We start from the raw sequence: 13184 nt of genomic DNA, 5'->3' as shown, positions 1-13184 counted from the left end.
GCGGCGGCCGGGCAGCCTGCCTCCGCCGCCACCGATGGAGGACCCCCAGGCCCGGGCAAGAGCGCGGGCCGGCCGCGCTCGCGGCGGCCCACTTGAGCAAAAGAGGGGAGAACCCGGCCGCCCCCCCTCCTCCCTCCCCAGGCCGGCAGGGGCGGGACAAGAGCCCCCGGGGCCCGAGTGGAAGGGGGAACAAGGGGCAGGCACCCCCTTGCTCCCCCCAACCCCCCTCCCCAGAGAGGCACCAACCCCTCCTGGAAAATGGGGGGAAGGGGGACCCCTAGGCTCGACCCCCACTCCACCAGGCCGTGGGATGGAGGAATCCCGCCCGAGCATCTGCCTGCCTTACCAGGTGCATGTTGTTCCTGCAGATGCTCGAGCAGCAATGGTGCTGACCATGCGGCTGCTCCTCGCGGGATGGATGCTCCGCCTCCGTTCTTCGTCCCGCCTCCACTCCGTCCGGCCCCAGGTGGCAACTCAGCTTGCTGGTGAGTCAGCCGCTTCCTTATCTCTCTAGTTTGGAGATCAATTGCAATTCCGGGTGAACTCCAGGCCCAACCTGGAAATTGGCAATGCCAACAGTCCCCTTCAGGACAGACTGACTCTTTGAGAAGCTTTGTCGTTAACCATGAGCATTTGAGCCTTGCCTGGGTTGAGCTTTAGTTTATTGGGCTTTATCCATCCTATTACCTTGTCCAAGCATTTCTTCAGGACTTGCCCTGACTTGACTGTTAGGGAGAAATAGAGCTTGGAGTAATCTGTGTGTTCTTGGCACTGTACTCTAAATCCCAGACAATCTCTCCCAGTGGTTTCATGTGGTTTAAACAGCATGAGGGGGAAATAGACACCTGTGGGACATCACAGCATAACTGCCACCAACAGTAGTCCCTCAACACCACCTTCTGGAACCACTCAGCCAAGTAAGATTGGATCCTCTCCAGAAGGATGCAATGGCTAGAAGTATCAAAAGCTGCACAGAAGTCCAGAAGAAAGAATTCCCCATGTTATTCTTCTAACAAAGTCATGGAAATCAAGACTGATTCTATCCGAGAGAGAAGGCCTGAATCTCTACTGAAATGGCTCTAGATATTTGGCTGTGCATTTGTGTGGGTAAGTATCTCCCTTTCCTCTTTGTATCATTTTGTATTAGCATCAGTAAACAGTTAAGATGTTCTACAAAGAAGACATAGTTGAGTGATCTGGACATATAGTTATTGTAAATGAAATCTATGTTTCCCAAAATGGGATGCTTGGGGAATTGGGGATTTTTTTAAGGAGGTAAATGGGGAATTATCAAAAGATTGTAATTCTTACTTATTTCAATGTGCTTTTAAAAATGAATACTCAATGAAACAATAGCGGATGAAACCCCAATAGCATAATTTGTTTATCTACAGCATCAGAGCCTTGGGCAATATTTAATAGATGTTTGAAGTTGGTTCACTGCTCCTTACCTGTCTGGCATACTTCTTGATAGTGAAGAATTAATGAAAAGAAAACTTCTGTATTTAGAGCCACATGAATTTCTTCTCAGAGCACAGAAGCAGTGAAACCATACAGAGTGAAACCATACAGAACAGAGAGAGCATACTAGAATCAAAAAGAAAATGAAAAAAGAACTAGGAGAAAAAATATTAAAATCACATGACTTGAGAACTTCATGTTAATTTCTTTATCTCATAAAGAATACAGGGAAACTACAGAAGGACACTAGAGAGAAACAAATATCACTAATACAATAGGCAAAACTGTGTCTTTTGAATCATAGATGGAACTCCTAGAAGTATGGGCAAATGGGTTTTGTTAATGAAGCATCTCTACCAATTCAGGGCAAGAACTGACTCCAAGGTTTTAACCATGAACTTTATATCAGTGCCCAAGAAGGAAGATATTACTGCAAAAGAAAGAGTCATAAGCCATTGGATTGTCTCTTAGTCCATCTCTGTAAAAAAAAAAAAAAAGCAAACATCAGTAAAATCTTGTTTTCATTAAATGCTTTTAATGAAGTCCTGAATTTTTTTCTTTTTAGTTTTAAAGAAAAGTAGCTGTGTGAGAGGACAACTTAGAGTTTTCCTACTTATTACTGAAAATTTCCCACCACCACCACTTTTATTCCCTGAAGCGTAGAAGAAACAGTATGTATGACAGAATGAATTCCATGGAAATGCCAGACCCTGTTGCATTGGAAAAGTAAATTGTATGCCATATCCCATTCTTATCAGATTTCAGTGTTACCACTGGTCCTAGAAAAACGTCAATTATAAAAATCTGTTGGCCAGTACTATTAGCTTCAGATCAGTAATTGCACATGTTTATATTTGATTTACTGAAGCAATTGCCCTCAAGATATGCTCTGGACAACACAGAAAGCTGTTTGTCCGAAGGCTATTTGCAGATAGCTTTATCATATTGCCTTCAGCTATTAAATTAAACTTCAGGATCAGCTAAATATATACTGTCTTTATAACTCACTGTGGCATTTCATGTATGCAACTGCAAATGACTTGCAGGAAAGCATGTGAACCATCTCCATTGTATTGAGGTAGGTGAACTTCGGCACCTGCCTTATGCCAAGTCCATCTAGCTCAGCATTGTCTTCTCCACTGGCTTCCTTATGACACTTTAACTGGACATGCCAAGGACTGAACCTTGGAGCCCTTCCAAGCCAAGCTTGTGCTCTTCCGCTGAGCCATGGTGGGTGATAGTTGTTTCCAAAGCTGATATTACAGCTCTGTTTATCACATTTTATCCCATCCTTCTTCCAAGGAGATCAGGCAGAGATCTTTCTAAATCTTATAACAGCCTTGTGAGATAGGTTAAACTGAGACAGATGATAAGGCCCAGTAAGTCAGGATCTGAACCGCAGTCCTCATCCAGCACTCTTACTATTATACAGCATTACTTGTCCTGTTGGCATTGCAGTGGTGAAGACTCATATATACTTGCAGTTGTCACATAATGAACATGTGTCCATCAACCAACATTAAGCTTCTTTCTATCAGCATTGGCTCCCGGTGAGTATAAAACAGTCCTACACAGAGTTAGTATGTCAGCAGCAGTGCCATCTTAAGCAGAAGTCCTGAAGTCAGTGAGTTAAGAAGGGTGTAACTCTGCTGAGGATGGCAGAGTACAGTGCTTTGTAAATAAAGAAGAGTTACATGCAGAAAGAAGCTATTTTGAAGGCTCATCGCAATAGCATGTACTATACAAATACTAATAACTATGCTGTGCATTGCAGCAGTCTAGTTTCAATAACACACCATTAACACTGCAAATGTTAACACAGTAATAATCTAAAATCTGTAAGAAAATTAGAGTGATCTTCAAGCATACAACAGAGGGAAAATACTGGCAGCTGTCCATCTTGGCTAGAATCATTTTAATTTTGCAGATTCCCAGATGGTTGAGAATGCACAGCCCCTGCTGTTTCTGAGGCTGCCCTAATCAGTAATGAGACTGAAGGAAGGATCAGTAGAAGACCGTGGGGACTGGTAATACCAAATGGCCCAATGAACATTTAAAATTAACAGTGTTCAGAAACACTTTTATAACATGCTGTAAACAATGGGAAAAAACATTAAAGGTTGTGTGACTGCACAATTTCAAAGAGGCAGGGGAAGAGCAAATGATAAAAACTAGAAGATATTAACAGGCTTCCTTAGGAATAAACCCACTGCTGGTAAAGAAACAATGTATAGATTCCATGCCATCCCAGCTCATCCCATTTTTATGGACTGAACATTATACCACAGAGTAATTCACTTGTAGTACAAACCTGAAATTTTGTCTCCTTTTCATGTGAAAAAAAATCTTCTTTTAATTCTTATATCATATAGCACTGGTTTGCTCAAGATGAATATCAAAGAAAGGCCTCAAAAAGTAAGAAAACCAAGGAATCTTTTCTACAATATGCTGTCTGAGGTAGTTGGTTTGAATGAGGACAAGCCCATTTCTTCTCCTCATTGCAGTTTCTCACCACCTGCATAATGCATTTACTGTATTCTTTCATTACTCTGATTTCTTCATACTTGACAACAAGAACTAATCTTGAGAGCAGATACAGTCTCAGTGTTTCAGCTGAATAAGACCACCTCCTTAAACCCTCCACATCGCATCACAGTTGTCTGCATCGCATTCACCAACACCTTCAACCCACAGATGTTATCTTCTTTAACATAGGAGCAATTCAGGATTTGCAACAATCTGATGGATTGCCATTCCCACGTACACACTAAACCAGCAATTACCCAGAGCAATTTGTTTTGGAGAACTCACCACAACCAATTCCTTTTCTCTGGCAAAACATCTATGAATTTTTAATGATTTGTTTAAAGAATGTATTTATTTTCTCTCCTGAACCCCAGCACTCTGTGACTGCAGACCGCAGTGTGAGAGACACATCAACTAAAGTTGCTGGAGAACATTTAAAAAGTTAAAAACATTAAGGAATCCAAATGTCACATTATTTGGGTCTCTGCCATTGCCTATAATTTTGCTGTGCTTTATTATTTTCTCCAGTGCCCAAATATGCATTCATATTTAACTACATTTGCCATATAGAATTAATACAAGGCACATGTTATAAACACTTTCCTTTGTGACCTGTTATTCTGAATAATGTTTAGCATTCATTGTAATACCATAGCTCTAATCGTAACAGACTTGCTTAGTATTCATAGGATTGAGAGGCAAATTTTGTTCCATTATAATTTAGTAACATTTAATGGGCACATTTTCTCTTTCTATACTTTCTAACATGTACAATTTATAACAGTTTCACATCTGCTGTAGCACTCTTGTAGAACAAAACCTGGCATGTTGCTGAAAGACATTATTGAAAACTTTGGTCTTCTACAGTAGAATATGGACAGAGTTACTGAAGATGACTAAAGCAATTTGCCACAATGAATGGATTCTATCACATGGTATAGATTTGTAGAAAGGTTCTTTATACTCCATGTACTCTATGCATAGAGATGTATTGTACCTGACCAAAGCACCCATAGTAAGATGGGTGTTGCCCTCACAGACAAAAGTGATCCACCCCCCACTATTTGGGCAGGGCTAAATGGTCCATCTATGAAATAAAAAGCCAGCATTCACTCTCACAGCCCACAGAATTTAATAGGATTGATTAAGAGCCAAATCAGCATCCACATTCATAGACTTATCCCTTCCTCTGCATGCCCCAGTTCTGAATTCTATTATTAGAGAGAAATCTTAGGAATGTGATAGAATTTTTTACCTTGAAGAATGTAATAAAGTGAATATATCTTGTAATAGGATATGATGCAGAAAGTTATTTATTTTCTATGGGATGCACAAGTCTGTAGGGCCTAATCTAAGAAACTGCAGCAGTTTATTCTCCTATGTCAGTCATAGCTACATTTTTATTCTTGTGCAGTCATGCCCTTCTCCAAAGCCACTCTGGCAGCTGTGGTGTCAGACTGAGCAGATGAATGCTTGGCAAAAGCACTTTAATTAATAACCATGAGAAAAACAATCTAAAAATGAAACTAGACCGATTGACTTGGCCAGTCATAATGTCAAACCTAAGTTCATAAAATATCTCAAGTGATTTCATTACCATATCTTATATTCAAGTGCTACCATATCTTGTATTTTTTTCCTTGAGAAAAATGCTTAGAGATTGGGGCTGGTTTTATGTGTAAGTGTGCACAGCGAGCATCAGTAAGCTCCTGGTCTTGTCTGCCAAATAGTCAGACTTCGGTACAATAATCCATTCTTTCAGCAGCTTCTTTTACACATCAGTTACTACTGAAAGGAAACTTCAGTAATGCAGATCACTTAAAAAAAAAACAGATTATTTAGTATTATTATGTAGTTGATCATGTTCAGCAAGTCACTTCAAATCCAAACAAGAGCCAAATCCAAACTGTGAGACATTTGTTTTGTTATAGATCAGTAGTTGCCATCGGTGATCTTGGACATGTGGATGGTCCCTATAGCATGTTATTGTCTTCAGATGCTTGCCTCTCCATCAGGCTTCTCTTTAGTTACAGTTGCCAAGCATTATTAACATATAAGCGATATAACAAAATCATAGCCTATTCTCCAGGAACCTTAACATGATTTTTCATAATATGAGACATCAGTTTATTCCTGGTATATAGGAAACAATATGATTGTTGGGACCATTCAGGGCTGCAAACAGCTATAATGACACCTTGACTGTTTGAGGATGGTCTCCACTCCAGCCAACAGTTCCTAAGCTCAGTTGATGATGCTATAAGTTAGAAAAGCTGAAGGTGCAGCATGGAGAAGATGAGTGCAGGAGTAGTTTGCCAGGCCTGGCCAATCTAAAAACACCACACTGTTTGCCAGTTGAAGGAGTTGATCTGGCACGCTCCTGTTTGTCTCTGTGCCTGAAGAAGGTACTAAACCAGAGGTCTCCAACAGGTGGTTTATTCATTCCCTAGAAGACCCAGGAACAGATCTGCTATAGGCCTGTTTTTAAACTTTCTTTTCATAGGATTTTCTCAGTGCTGCTTAGCTGATAGCTGCATTTCTGGTGCTTTTCCTAATCCATGGCCATTTCCCCACATCTTAAAAATCGCACAACATTCACAGAACACTGGTGGCTTCATGGCACGATTTCTGCCATCATGGCACCTTGAAAATGGAATCATCACTGTCTGACATCAGAAATCACATCATGAAACCACCAGTGTTCTGTGAACATTGCACAATTTTTCAGACGTTGGGAAATGGCCCGTGTTCTGTTTCTAAAATGCCAGGGTCAGAGAGTAAATTTCATTGAATAAAAGGTTGGCAACCCCTGTTCTAAATACACAGTTTCAGATCATTTTCTAGGTTGGAACCTAGTTTGAGTTCATGATTCAAGCTCTAGCATCTCGAGCAGAATTATACTTCACTTTACTTCTTACTGTTTTACAGCCTAAGTCATAAACAGCAAACCCTCATCCCGCAGGAGGAGAACTTAAATGTTAGTTATCAAGTAACTTAACAACAGCTGCCAGAAATTTCACCACACACAAAGTAGTTTATCTTTGTCTCTGAGTAGCCAGGATGGTTTCACTTCCTGGAGAAAGAGAGTTCTTGTTAAATAATGGGGAGATCAATTCAGCTCTTATTTCTAAGAATTTAAGACAATCAAAGAAAATGTGGTCTACAGAGTCAATTTTGTTGCTGACACAATTGCAGAGTCTGTCTGAATATGGATGGAATTCCACTGAATCTTCGTAGCGTCACTGCTGAAGGTAGGGCATTCAGGGGCGCTAGCATAAAAGCTGTTTTATACTTTGAATAATTAACTCAGGTAGATAATCTGGCATTTTTGTTGGAGGGAAAATGCCAGCTGAGAAGGATGAACACACTGTGGGCTCTGATTAACATGCTCTCATAATCAAAGTCCCTAAAATGTCTTCTGGTGAGCTGGGTCAATTCTTGACTACTCGTTATTTCATTGCATCCTGGGTAATACCCAGGCATGACAATTTGTGATTCAGTAGGCCATCCCAGTCACTTATGTGGTAAGCAAAGTAACACCTTATGTGTTCTGGTCCCATGAATAAGGTATTGCTACTTATTTGTAATTATCCAGGAGATCACCATTCATCTTTTACAATATGGAGAAAATCAAAGTTACAGTCTTTGGACATAAAGATAAAACCTTAATATCCAAAATGCTGCTCCCAACCTTTCTATGTAAAGTACTGGATAGAGATGGGCACGATCTGCATTACGATCGGAAAAAAACCACAACAATGGCAATCGCGCGATCATGACTCAGCAGATCGTGATCAGCTACACCCAATGATCCAGCAATCGGGAGGGGCCTGGATCAGGGCATCCGTGCTCGGATCGGGGATGCAGACACTCTTGCGCCAGTAAACTATTGCCCTGGCAACGGAGCCAGGGGAATGCCTGAGCTGTGTTTCCCCTCCTTCTGTCAACCCGAATGGAAGCCCAGCTTTCCTTGATCAGCAGGGATTCCTTCCACGGAGCAGCAACGCACTCACCAGTTGGGAGAAGACAGCCAGGGGAGGGAGGGGGAATGGGGTGTTCTGTAGCCATGGGCACTTGAAACCTTTTTTGATTTTTAAAAAAACGGGGCTTTGTAGGAGGAATGGCTGTTTTTCTGTCTGTCACTCTCTGTTTTTAACCTGCTTTTAAAACACTGTATTTTGTGGGAAAACCTCATTCACAGCTCTGTGTGTGTGTTTAAAAGGGAGTGGGTAAAAGCTGGATCCAGATGATTTTAAATGGATCCTCATGAGTTCATATGATTTTTATATTGAAACAAAACAAAAAGGCTGTCCTATTATAGATCGTGTTCTAGTCTACAGACAGCAACAAAACAATCATGCATCCACTAATCTGTGGCGCTGCCACGGCACAAAAACATGCTAAAAAAGCACAGATCTGCATGGATCCTCTTGATTTTTAAGTGGGGCCACCCAAAATCCACCACACAATCACAGACCATGTCTGTTGCCACAAATGGGACCAAAAAATTCAGCCATCCACTACTTCATGGAACCGCCACGGCGCAAAAATACAGTTCAAAATCACGGATCCGCATGGATCCTCTAGGTTTTTACATGGGACCACCCAAAATCCACCATACTAAACCAGATCATGTCCATATCCACAAATGGGACCAAAAAAATCATTCATCCACCGCTTTGTGGCAGCGCCATGATGCAAAAACATGATGCAAAAACATGGTTCAAAAGCACGGATCCTCATGGATCCTCTTAATTTTTACATGGAGCCACCCAAAATCCACCATACTAAACCAGATCATGTCCATATCCACAAATGGGACAAAAAAAATCATTCATCCACTGCTTTGTGGCAGCGCCACGGCGCAAAAACATGGTTCAAATGCACGGATCCTCATGGATCCTCTTGATTTTTACATGGGGCCACCCAAAATCCAGTATACTGTCCCAGATCATGTCCAATGCCACAAAAAGGACCAAAAGATCTAAAATATGACAGCTTTTTTGTTTTGTTTCAATGTAAAAATCATATAAATTCATGAGGATCCGTGTCTCAGATTCATGTTTTTTCACTGTGGCAGCGCCAAATATTTTTGGATCTGTGTTTTTTATATTTCAGTCTGTGGACCTGGCTGTGATATGTGTTTTGATGTTTCATTTGTGGTTTTCCTATTTAAAAAAACCATAGGATCCGCGAGGATCCGTGTGGATCCTGGTTTTACTTTCTTCCTGTTTAAAATATGCTTTTGGAAGACTGGCTGCTTGCTTTTAAAACCGGGTGGGGAGGAATGGAGGATTCTATCCCTGCTATTTTTTTAAAAGCTGGCTGAAACATGTTGACGGGGTGTCTCTCTCTCTCTCTATTTGGAAAGGCAGGGATGGGTTAAAAACTCCCCCCCCCCTGCTCTAAGTGCGTGCGTGCATGTGTGTGAAAACGTCCTCTCCCTGAGGGGAGGCGGCTCGTCGCCAGGTTAAAAACTTTTTTTCCCCTCTGCTCTAAGTGTGGGGGGGCACCCCTCCGCTTTGGCCTCCCCGATCCCTGATCCCCGATCAGAAACGGGACTTGTTTGGGGTGGATCGGTGATCTGTGGTCGTCACCCACGCGGATCCACGATCAGCTTGATCGGTATTTTTTTTTATCGTGCCCACCTCTAGTACTGGACCATAGAAATATTGTGCAATTGCTGATGATAGAGAAAAAGTTGATGTGCACTTCTTAACAAATATATCAGACAATAAATTATGGAGCAGGCCTCAAGTTGCCAGCTTATACTATAAACGTTGGCAAAGATCAGCAGTTAAAATGGTTAAATAAGTACAAACTAGTTGAACCCACACATACTTGTCTGTGTAATTATTGCCTCGTGTTATGTTGGGCTGCTGGGGCAATAGCAGCCTGAATAGCCCTGAGCTCAAGCTTGGAAGTTAAAAAGGGTCAGCCAGGGTTAGTACTTAGATGGAAGACCAGCAAGGAAGGCTAGAGCCTCTGTGCAGAGAAAGTCAATTGCAAACCAGCTCTGCTCATCTTTTGCCTTGACAAGAAAATAATCTGAGGCCTGTACCTTTCAGCACAGCAAAAACAACAATGGGAAACTTTATCTTCCATTGCAGAAAACACTAGAATATTAAAGATGGCAAAATTTTTGCTTTTTAAAACAAGTGATTCTGGTATGCAGTTAATTATAACCACTGTACGCTGGTACCAAATATTAATGAAGGATTATGTGATTAATTGGTGGTAAGCAAGAATACAATCTACATAGGCTTGGAAACACTATTATTTCTTTATTGTTGTTTCATATCCCAGGGCATTTGCAATGGATTCAGAGACTGAGCGCTGATTCAAATTAAGTCCTGGCAAACACAGAATAACTACTAGGAATTATTCTGTTCCTTGGGAAGAATTTCCCAGGCTTTGTTCTTGAAGTCATTATTCCAGTTAAAGGGTTTGGAGGGGGGAAAGTTCTCCTTGCAAGAACCTGGGAACCCTTTAAGCATTTGAATAGTGCGATGGTGAGTAATTATCTTTTGAACATGGCTATTACTGTTGTTCCTTAATAACAGGAGTAAGCTAATAGCATTTGCATAAATACAGTTTTGAACTGGTGGTTTATTGAAGAGAATGTTTGCTTCTTTGTGAAACAAGAATATCTGGGGTGCTTAAGGATGAGATTAATGAATATAAAAATTTCCTCTCTAAGCAATGAATGATTATCTCTTCAGTATAATATTGAATCTGCTGCTTCCTCCTCAAGCCATTACAAGAATTTTGGCATGTATGTGAAACCTCCAGACTGGATTACTGTAACTTGTTCTATGCTGGGCTGCCCTTGGGCCTGCTCTGGAGATTACAACTGGCCAAGAATGCAGCAGCACATATTTTGACTGGGACTCCATTCCAGTCACACGTAACACCTGTCTCATGCCAGCTGCCCTGGCTTCTGATGGAGTTCTGGATCAGGTTCAAGGTCTTGGTTTTAATCTTTAAGGACCTTAGAGGATTGGGACTGGCATACCAGCAGGACCACCTCTCACCCTTTATTGCCCAGAAGGTGCTCCATTCAGCAGACAAACATCTACTAGTGATCCCTGGCCCCAAGGAGTTTCATCAGACCTCGACCAGGGCAAGAGCTTTTTCGGCCCTGGCACCAACCTGATGGAACTCTCTATCTGTGGAAACTCAGGCTTAGCGGGACCTGTTATTGTTCCACCGGACCTGTAAGATGAAGATGTTCTGCCAGGCTTATGGTGGTTGAAGCAGGTGCATTACACAACCAGTCTCCTACCAAGAGGGGCATCTGCTCCCTTGTTTTTGTTGTTCATTCCATAGTTGGCCACCCTGTCGCAGGGCCCAAATGACTGAAGATGGGATTGCGCAATATATGCACTGCATTTAGGATGTTTTAACAAGCTGTAATTTATTTTTATGCTTCTAGTGTTTTATTTTTTACGTATCTTAATTGTTGGGATCCACTCTCAGCCTGCTTGTGGGGAGGGTGAACTGTAAATGCAATAAATAAAATAAAAACTGGAATGCACCTGGATGTTCAGGGAGCCAGCGCTAAGGTTTAATTTTTTCCTCTGATATTGAGGGCAAGAAAATGTTTTCTCACACCTTTCCCTCTAACATCTTCGAGTGGGTCTCCTTAAAAAAATAATAAAAGCAGACTACTTGAGAATGAGGCACTACACCCTGACCTCCTCTAGGGTTTTATCTCTTTGTATATTAGTGCTTTTAGTATTTTTTTCTTCCAGCCTGGATCTAATAATGGAAGTAAACCAGTCTGGCAGTACTGGAGATATGCAAGAATATGGTCCCTTAGCTCACACTTAAATTTTATTTTAAAAATGTGTGAACAAGAGGTTTATTCTTCAAAATGTATACAGAGAGAGAGAGAGAGAGAGAGAGAGAGAGCTCTTATCTTTCTTCATTACTGATCTCTCATGCCTCATTTCATTTGGCTCTGCTTTTCAGCCCACCTTACAGAAAGAGAGAGTGCAGATGTAACCCCCAGGGGCTGGTTGGTTTAGCCAAGCATGGATAGAGTTAGTGAGTGAAGTTTAACAGAGAGAGAATCTGTTTTGCTGTTTTGGATAAGAGTTTTGGGGCTCTTACTGCTTTGTGTAAGGACTATGTCTTTCAAACAACAGCTTGTAGCCCAATTTCTTTGCTCTCCAATTTTAGAATTGAATTCCTTTTGCAAGAGGAGTGCACTGGAAGAATTCAGCACCTAATCAATTGGAGAAGCTGGACTTGGCTCATCATAAAGTCGTTGTAAATGAGAACCAGTTGTTGAAATGAAATCAGAGAGACTATCTTGCAAATTGCTGCTGACTGTTTATGCATATGTGAACATAAGAACATAAGAGGAGCCATGTTGGATCAGGCCAATGGCCCATCCAGTTCAACACTCTGTGTAACACAGTGGCCAATGTTCTTAGTTATATAAATCTGTGTAGTGTTCTATATGGTAAAAGGCTTCAAGTTAAAGAAATTCTGTTGTAAATTAATTTGTCTTGCAAGTTTTGTTCCTGATTTTAGACCCATATAACCAATGCAAGGAAACTACTCATGCAGGCATAGTTTATACAGGCAAGAAACATGTTTGCTTCTCTCTTTCAGGCATGCTGCCATGCTATTACTAGAAACACTGCACGCATAAACCTCTTGGGACAATCATATTGGATGGGATACTCAACTAACTTTTCTGGTTTGGGGGAGATCTTTGATGGGCATGTATTTGCTGAGTCCCTTTCTCTCCCCGTTGCTGCTTATTTTGATTTCTGCACACTAGGAAAATAAAGCACTGAAAAGAGGCAGGTCGGATGATGTCATGAATGTTCAAAATAATTCATATTTGGAGCTTTAATAATATTACAGAATAGGTATCCTTTGGTTCAAATCTTGATTCTTTATTTGCTGGATGCATTTTCCACAAAACACTGACATTCTGATTTATTTAAAGGCAATCTTCTAAAACTCCAGGTTTCCAGATCCAGAAACTTGCACTTCAAAATTATTTTCTTGTTGCCTTTTCAGTTATCAAATCAGAATCGCATCCGAATTCCCATCTAAAACTTTGAAAGATTTCTGTATCTTGAGTTTTATATTGTTGTCTTTGGCTGTCTTTACATTTGGAAAACAATTGTATACTTCTCGTTCCAGTGATAGTGATTTAAGGGGGCTTGCTTGATGAA

At 41.1% G+C, this 13184-nt stretch overlaps 1 long non-coding RNA gene across 1 annotated transcript; it reads left to right on the top strand.

The window, feature by feature from the left end:
- Window positions 1-7154: 7154 nt before the first annotated feature.
- Window positions 7155-12922, top strand: LOC129333005 (uncharacterized). Its single transcript, XR_008597383.1, has 3 exons — window positions 7155-7238; window positions 10294-10499; window positions 12172-12922. It is a non-coding gene; the product is annotated as an uncharacterized LOC129333005 (long non-coding RNA).
- Window positions 12923-13184: the final 262 nt, after the last annotated feature.

Source organism: Eublepharis macularius, chromosome 7 (assembly GCF_028583425.1).
Source record: "Eublepharis macularius isolate TG4126 chromosome 7, MPM_Emac_v1.0, whole genome shotgun sequence".
Classification (NCBI taxonomy): domain Eukaryota; kingdom Metazoa; phylum Chordata; class Lepidosauria; order Squamata; family Eublepharidae; genus Eublepharis; species Eublepharis macularius.
This window is presented reverse-complemented; position numbering and strand designations above follow the sequence as displayed.